At 39.7% G+C, this 8,455-nt stretch overlaps 1 pseudogene; it reads right to left on the bottom strand.

Moving 5' to 3' along the window:
• Positions 1–3,646: 3,646 nt before the first annotated feature.
• LOC118596396 lies at positions 3,647–7,689 on the bottom strand (annotated as a pseudogene).
• Between the last annotated feature and the right edge of the window lie 766 nt (positions 7,690–8,455).

Genomic DNA, 8,455 nt, shown 5'->3' with positions numbered 1-8,455 from the left:
CCCTCATTCTCTTTTGAGGTCTCTCAATGGGTTAGGGTTATAGAAAACAGATGTCGAGATAATTGGCCATTAAATAGTATGAAATAAAAAAGTTAGAGTAGTACATCATGTGGGAGGGGAAGATATCATCAAGGTATCTGGAAAAACATTTTTGCAAGGCAAAAGTACAATCATATCACACAGGTTTTGTTGTTGTTGTTTTGTAATGGAAACGATGGGCAAACATCATGGGGTCACAACTTCAGCATAAGTTGAAACATGTTTTCTAGGATACATTAGGCTTAGGAAACAAACTTATTCTTGTAAGGTATGGCGACTTACTAACAAGGTATAACAATGTGGTTTCTTAACAATGTGCCTACTGTTTGGTTTCAAACTGCCATGGGGAGTCAGTTTGGTGTTCACTTCTACATCCACAACAGGAGAGGTGTGTATGTGAGTCAAGACTTTCACAGAAACAGTAGGCTTACAAGTCATTTTGGGCCCATATGCTCTGATTTTAATCTTCCTATAACATTAAATATTATGTTGACTCAGTTGCACTTTAAAATGATGAAGCAATACTGTGTGGGATAATCTTTTTGTACCCTGTGAAGATCTGTCTTTGCCAAGGCACCTTCTGATTGGTTTAACAGAGCTGAGTGGCCAATAGCTAGGCAGGAGAGGACAGGCAGGATTCATGGGATAGAGCAGAAGAGATTAATCCAGCTGCAGGGAGACAGCAGCTACTCGAGGACCAAGACAGGCATAACAGAATGGTGTGGGGAGGTTTAAAGAAAAGCTGTGGGGCAGATTGGAGAGTAATGAAGGCAGGTTAAATTAAGTTATATGAGCTAGCTGGGGAGAAGGCTAAGCTAAAGGGCAAGTGTTCATAATCACTAAGAAGTCTCCCTGAACCTGTTCCTCATGCTGGATTACTTTGCTCAGCCTTTATGCAGGGGGACGAGCTTGGTCTTACCTCAACTTGATGTGTCATGCTTTGTTCAAGCACATGGGAGGCCTGTCCCTTTCTGAATGGAGACAGAGGAGGAGTGGATGGGGAAGGGGTAGATGGGAGTGAGGGGAGATGGGAGTAGAGGTAGGAGGGGAAACTCTGGTTGGTATGTAAAAAAAAAATGAAAAAATATTAATTAAATAGAATAATTTTTTGTAAAAAAAAAAAAAAAAAGAGTATCCCTGTCATTATTTTCTGGCCATCTCTCCAGACAAGGAAGTAAAACAGCACAATACACTAACTTGGGAGGGAATGAAAAGTATCTTTTAAAGATGATTTTGAAACCAGAAGGGATGCTATTTATCTCTAAATTAGTGTAATCACAAAATTTACAGAAAAACAGATAGATGTCAAATGTATATCAGTTGAGGTCACCCACTCATATAAAGAAATACAGAGCATGTTCTCCCTCATATGGTTAGTGTAGACAGTAATATATGTATATATGTGAAGAAATATGTATGTGCATATACTACGTAAAGTAAAAAAAGAGAATAAAGGTTAAATATTAGGGGATGAGGAAGATTTAAAGCAGGTAATGAACATGGGTTGTGAAAAAGGATATAAGAACTGATTTTCAGGTCTCAACTCACTTGTAGATTTTAGTTTTCATCGGGTATAAATGCATAAAATATATTCAGTGCAGACAGCTTGAAATACATTATGAACACTGAAGATTCTGTTCTGAATGTTTGTTCTAAGTGTACAGAAGTTCATGACCTCTGTAGTGTAAGAGGTTTGCTTTTGGGGCAACAACCCGCTCCAAATGTCAACAATCTTGACCGGGACACTTACTAGTTATGAATGCTCGGCCTTAGCTTAGGCTCATTTCTTGCTGGTGTTAATAATAACCTGATTCTCTTCATCTAGATTTTGCCTCATGGCTCCTTCCCTGTCTTTCTTTCTGTATACCTCGCTTTCCTGCTGTCTCCACGGCTGTCTGGGGGCTGCCCGGCTTCTGGCCCTGATGTGTCCCTCTTGAAGTCATTCTCTTGTGGTGGTATTGTGTTCCCCAAAATATTGTGCACCCAAATAAACTTATCTGGGGTCAGAGACAGAATCACCACAATATTAAACATAGAGGATAGGCAGTGGTAGCACATGCCTTTAATCCTAGCATTCCAGAGGCAGAAATCCTTCTGTTCAAGGATACAGCCAAGCTTGGTGACTCACGCCTTTAATCCCAGAAAGTGAGCCTTTAATCCCAGGAAGTGATGGCAGAAAGTAGAAAGGTATATAAGGCATGAAGACCAGAAACTAGAAGCATTTGGTTCAGCATTTGGCTGGTGAAGCTTTTAGGCTTTGGAGCAGCACAGTTCAGCTGAGATTCATTTGGATGAGGACTCAGAAGTTTGCAGTCTGAGGAAACAGGATCAGCTTAGGAACTGCTGAGGTGAGGAAGCTGTGGCTTGTTCTGCTTCTCTGATCTTCCAGCATTCACCTCAATACCTGGCTCAGGTTTGATTTTATTAACAAGTACCTTTAAGATTCCTGCTACATCCTCTTCTCCTTTTCCTCCATCCTAGATTTTTCTTCCCTTTTATTCTTTCTGCCTGTGAGCCCCACCTATCCCTGTCATACCTATATAATTGACTGTTCAGCTTGTTATTAGAGCAATCTGGTGCCTTAGGCAGGAAAGGGGAAAAAAAGCAACATATTTTAACATCATTAACATAGGCAGCAGAAACAACACAACTTTGCAGTTAAATTAATATTCCACAGCATAAACAAATGTAAGACATCTTTTCCTAGATAAAATATTCCACAACACTGTGGAATGGGAGAAATGAGAAATGCCAGCTGAGATTATGAGTCTCTGCTATACTATTTAGTCCTGAGAGTATATTTCTGCTATTGTATTTATTCCTGAGTGTTTGTCTCCTCTGTACTATCTACTCCTAACAGTGTGAGCTTTTGCTACATTATTTACTCCTAAACTTGTGAGTCTCTGCTAAACTATTTACTCCTGAGAATGTCTCTGCTACACTTCTCACTTCAGCTGGTCACTTGAGAAGCTTTGCCCACAGACACTTGCTCTAAAAAATTATTCTCTTGTACAACAAATATATATCCATTAAAGTCATTTCCATTCTCAAGGAAATCTTCCTATTGTGCTCTGAGGAAATTAATAACTAAATGAATGAAGACTCCAAGCAGGAAGAAAACATTGACTCACATACACATAGCAAACCCAACTTTTGTTCAAGGTGTATTGCTGACTACATCTTAGACATTTTTTAAAAAAACAGAACATTTTAACACAGCAGCCTTTCTTTGTTATTGACTATGATGGAAATTAAAGCCAGAAGTATATACTCTTTCTTTGCCATGTAATTTAGAGGTTTATTCATTTCTCTGTATTTTCTCCAATGTATATATGATGTTTACATGTTAATAAATTAGTTTTAACAAAACTCAACCTCAGAAAGTATGTGAACTGTTGTCTTGTAACTTTCTACCCAAAAAGTTCATTTGACTGTTACATTCCTTTCCTAACTTTAATAATGATGGATAACCAGGAACAACAACAGCTGTGATCAATATGCATGTAGGCAGGAGGTCAGGGAAGGTGGAGAGACTACTCTTCACCGTCCCTCTGTTGTTCTCATGGAAGATACAAGGTGAGTCTGGCTGCATTTCATCTCTGCAAAGCCATCCCTGTCTCTTCCCTTAGGTTACACTGATACAGGGCTCCTTAGTCCTCAGCATCTGAGCCCTCCTAAGAGATGAGTGATAATGAAAGGCTTTGTGACATTCTTTACACTTGTAGGGTTTCTCTCCTGTATGAACTGTTTGATGTTCCTGAAGATCCCTAGAAGGGGAAAACCGTTTGCCACATTGTACACAGGTATAAGGATTCTCTTCAGAATGGATTGTTTGATGTCCTCTAAGGGATAAAGGTGAGTAAAACATCTGCCACACTCTTCACACTTGTAGGAACTGTCTTCGCAGTGAATTGTTTGATGTCACCAAAGGGATGAAGATAAGGAAAAACATTTACCACACTCCTCACACTTGTATGGTTTCCCTCCAGTATGAATGGTCTGATGTTCCTGAAGGTTTGTAAAAGAGAAAAACGTTCTGCCACACACTTCACACTTGTAGGGATTGTCTTCAGAATGAATTACTTGATGTCATCTAAGGGATGAAGCTAAGACAAAACATTTGCCACACTCCTCACACTTGTGTAGTTTCTCTCCAGTATGAACTGTCTGATGTTGAAGGAATGAAAAGGAGGAAAACCTTTTGCCACATTCTTCACACTTGTAGGGATTGTCTTCAGAATGGATTTTTTTATGTTGTCTAAGCGATGAATATGCTGAAAAACACTTGTCACACTCTTCACACTTGTAGGCTTTCTTTGCAATATGAGCTGCCTTGTCCTCAATGAGGAAAGCAGTCTTAGTACATCCTTTTCCATTCAGTTCACTCTTGTAGAGTTTCTCTTGAATATAAATTGCCTTGTGGTTCTCAAGGGCTGAGTGATAATGAAAGGCTTTGTGACATTCTTCACACTTGTAGGGTTTCTCTCCAGAATGAATCCTTTGATGTTGCTTCAGCATTGAAGGATAGTAAAATGATTTGCTACATTCTTCACACTTGTAGGATCTTTCATCAGTATGATTTTTCTGGTGTATAAAAAGTGATGAGCGAGTATTGAAGGCCTTATGACATTCTTTATATGTGTAGGGTTTGTCTCCAGTATGAAGTCTCTGGTGTATGGAAAGTATTTTATAAGAACTAAGGCCTTTACCACATTCTTCACACTTGTATGTTTTTTCACATTTATAAACTCTCTGGTGTTGAATATGTAGTGAGCTATAATCAATGGCCTTGTTATAAATGTTAAAATTGTTGGCTGTTGTTCCTGCTGAGCAAAAGTTGAGATATGAAGAAAGGCTAGGAAATATTCTTCATATTTACAACATTTATCTTTTTGTTGTTTTAAGATTTACATTTTGTGTATACAGTGTTCTGCCCTCATGTATGCCTGCAGGCCAGAAGAGGGCACCATATCTCAACACAGTTGGTAGTCAGCTACTATGTGGATGCTGAGAATTGAATTCAGTACCCTTGGGAGAGCAGTCAGTGCTCCTACCCTCTGAGTTGTTATTGGGAATGGCTGGTGGACAGAGCTGATCATGGTCCTGACAAAAAAAACTCCACCTATGCTCCTCAGCCCTGTTCCTATTACAAATCTGGAAGCCAATGAAAATATACACTTGGAGGAAGTTTGAGAATCAACAGTGAACCTTGAGAAGAAGAGACCACAAGATCTCTTCCTCCCACTGGACTCATAGTTTTAGCTATAGTACTTCCTATAGGGCTAATCACAGTGGCTATCCTGACTAGATCTGAAACAAAACATTTTACTAGCTCTGATGTATCTGGAAACATCAGGTTTATACATGAAAGTTTATAATTTCTCTAACAAATTGTGACTGGGAATATGTCCAAATAACAGACCTAACATATGATACATATATTAACTTGAAAAAAACAAAACAGGACTCAAAAGACCATGAAGCCTTACAACTCACCTAAAGGCCTACATCTACTAACTGTCATGAAGGAAAGGCATACAATCTCTGTCCCCAGAACTGTTTGGTTGGCATTCCTGAGTCAACAGTGTAAGGCCCTGTAGCTCATCCTGTCTTCTTCTTACTGTCTAATGGTCAGACCCTGCTAAACCAACTCGTCGTAAAAGTGTTGAAAAAACCAAACAGCCTCTGTTAAATCAGTGCACCTAATGGCCCCATACAACCTCTTTATACAATTCATTAATGCCTTGACTCTTCCCTAAGACCAGTGGGGAATGAACTGTCCAGAGGGACTCAGATTTGTCTGAGTTTTATCCACCTGCTCCCCATGGCCTAGCTGTTCCAATCAACAGAACTGAAACAGTTGAGCCTTCTGCCCCTCCTGCCTCTCTGTGATGGAATTGTGCATTAGGCTTTAGAAACCCAATCATGCTCACTTAGGTGAAGAGATCTTTCTGGCATGAGTGCACTCTGAACCTCTGCAAATAAATGACTCCCAGTCTGACCAGCACTGAGTTCTTTCCCTGATCTTACACTACAATGGAGAATCAACAAAAAGAAAAACCTTAGAAGTCACTGGAAATAAAAACACAGCTCACTGTTGGGAAAATGCAAAATTTAAGAGACTTAAACCATCATAAACCTCTGAGAGATGAGCTTTGACAACAAAGACATGAAGGAGAGACCTAAAGTATATTGTTTCAGGGTAATGGGAAAGCCTGCCTTTCTGTGGGATATTTGGACCTCAACTCTGCCCCCAAACCCCTCATTCCTACACACCTGGCTGCACATTGGCTGCTGCTTGTCTCTTCACATCTGAAGATTCTTATCTTTGCTCCAAAAGTGTCACCAGCTGTGGCTTAGACACAGCAAGCCCTGTTTGCAGAAAAAGGGAAGAAGTTTGTTTATGTGTTCTTTTACTTGGAATTGACATGTGCCTTCCAGTACATGGCTTATTAGGAAAGAGACAATGTAAAAAATGATTGCAGACAATCAGTTCCTTAAATGTTTTCTGACAGGATCACTACACTACATAAAGGAATTTATAACATCCAAAGTCTGAGTTTCATATAAAGGGAAAAAACATTAAAACTGTATTGTGAAACACTGTCATTAATAAATGTTTAACTTAACCCCATGTTAAGACATAACTCCATGTCTCATGCCATTCAATTTCGAACATTCCCACTAAAGAGAAGGAAACATACATCCACCACAGAAAGGCTAAACATAAAAAGAGAAAAACAGTTGAAATGATCCTTTTTTAAAATAATTTATTTTTGTTTTTCATATGTATTGATGTTTTGCCTGCATGTATGTCTATGTGAGGATGAAGCATTAATCAAATGAATCTTTATCAACAAAACATTGGGACTCAGACATTGAGGTAAGAAATCGAGAGATCAGAGAAGCAGGGGAGCAGCCGCCAGTGACTTCCTACCTCTTCTGTTCCTCCATCCATAAAGGCCAAGATTCTCAGTCCCCCTTTACCACTTCCTGCCCTTCTCTCGACAGTCTTCCAAACCTATACAGTCAGTTACTGGATAGCTCCGCTCCCTGATTCCAAGCAAGCTATATTTGTCAGAACACAATCAGAATATCAGATATTGGAATTACAGACAGTTGTGAGATGCCATACAGGTGCTGGGAATTGAACCCCAGTTCTCTATTGGAGCATTCAGTGCTCTTAACCACTGCGCCATCCCACCAGTCCTGAAATGATTTTTTTTTTTTTGAGCTGAGGACTGAACCCAGGGCCTTGCACTTGCTAGGCAAGTGCTCTACACTGAGTTAAATCCCCAACCCCTGAAATGATTTTTAATACAGCAATCTCTCTAATTTTTCTGTAAACAAAGGATATGAAATTGGCCGTTGAAATGCTCCCATGAGACACCATACAAAGTGAGGAAGCTACATGTTGATGGTGAAATAAGAATTCACTATGAATGATCCTCACCCAGCAACACAAGGTTGCTGTAATTCTCCAACATCACATCCCTGTACAAATTCCACTGAGCAGGCTCCAGACATTCCCTCTCTTCTGCAGAGAACTCAATGGCCACATCCCAGAAGGACAGCATTTCTTGCAATAAAAACCAATGAATGATACCACACTTTAGTTTAATTAAATCCATTAAGAATATAAATACCAAGATGCATTGACTGTATGGTTCTCCTGTCACCATGAAACTAGCTAGGGTCATTTGAGAACAGAGAAACATAATTGAGAAAATGCCTGCCTACCTCAGACTGTCCTGTAGCCAAATCTAAGAGGTATTTTATTAATTAGTAATTGATTTGAGATAGCACAGCCCATTATGGGTGGTGCCCACCCTGGGCAGGCAGTTGTATATGGTATAGGAAAGCAGACTGGGCAAGTCAGTAAACAGTGTTCTTCTCTGGTCTTTACTCCAGTTCTTGACTCAGGTTCCTGCCTTGACTTCCCTCAGTGATGGGCTGTGACCTGAAGTTGAGGTCTAAAATAAACCCTTTCTTCTCCAAGCTGTCTTTCATCATGTGTTGATCACAGCAATTGAAACCCTAACACAGATATCGTGTGCCTGTGGACACAAATCTGCATTTTTCCCAGGATGAAAGAGAGCTAGAAATGTCTCTTACATGAGTGAATAATATTCCTCAGACATGTCCAAAGTGGTCACATGATCTTACACTGGACCCAGTTTCAAGGAAAGTCAAAGTAAAAGATTTTATAAGCCCAGTTGGACACAATCCATTTAAGACAGAAATGTAAGATGAACACATACACAGAACAAGCAATTACTGCCATATGCTACTATATAGCACATATATATGTATATATGCAATTTTTTCCACAGGAGAAAGTCCTGGTGGGGGAGAAGGATTTCTCAACAGTCGATATGCACAGTCATGAGTGTGAAGTGAAATGAAAACACAGAGT

The sequence above is a fragment of the Onychomys torridus genome, chromosome 15 (genome assembly GCF_903995425.1).
Source record: "Onychomys torridus chromosome 15, mOncTor1.1, whole genome shotgun sequence".
Taxonomy (NCBI): domain Eukaryota; kingdom Metazoa; phylum Chordata; class Mammalia; order Rodentia; family Cricetidae; genus Onychomys; species Onychomys torridus.
Note: the sequence above shows the minus strand (reverse complement) of the source record. Positions and strands in the feature narration are given on the sequence as shown.